The sequence below is a fragment of the Sinocyclocheilus rhinocerous genome, unplaced genomic scaffold, assembly GCF_001515625.1.
Source record: "Sinocyclocheilus rhinocerous isolate Xijiao unplaced genomic scaffold, SAMN03320098_v1.1 scaffold1938, whole genome shotgun sequence".
NCBI classification, from domain to species: Eukaryota; Metazoa; Chordata; class Actinopteri; order Cypriniformes; family Cyprinidae; genus Sinocyclocheilus; species Sinocyclocheilus rhinocerous.
Window position 1 is genome coordinate 1,618,956 of NW_015629065.1, and position 230 is coordinate 1,619,185.

Consider the following 230-nt stretch of genomic DNA (forward strand, 5'->3'; position numbering starts at 1 on the left):
ATGTTTAAATCCATTTAATTTTAATATTTTAGGAACTTTTATTTTGAAATCGCGATGTACAATACATGGCATATTTAGACACAGCTTGTCTGTATTGTGTATTCTCCTGTGTTGGCAAATGTTTATAAATGATTTACGTTACAAATCTAGTGAGATAATGCACACTGTTTTTCCAGATGAATGTTAAGCAATTCAAATTCACAGCATATGCAGAGGAAGAGTTTAGCCCC

General features: G+C 31.7%; 1 protein-coding gene across 1 annotated transcript in view; it reads right to left on the reverse strand.

Moving 5' to 3' along the window:
- The window catches only part of n4bp1 (nedd4 binding protein 1), a 16,951-nt gene that overhangs the window by 4,050 nt on the left and 12,671 nt on the right, over nt 1–230 (reverse strand). The window lies entirely within an intron of this gene.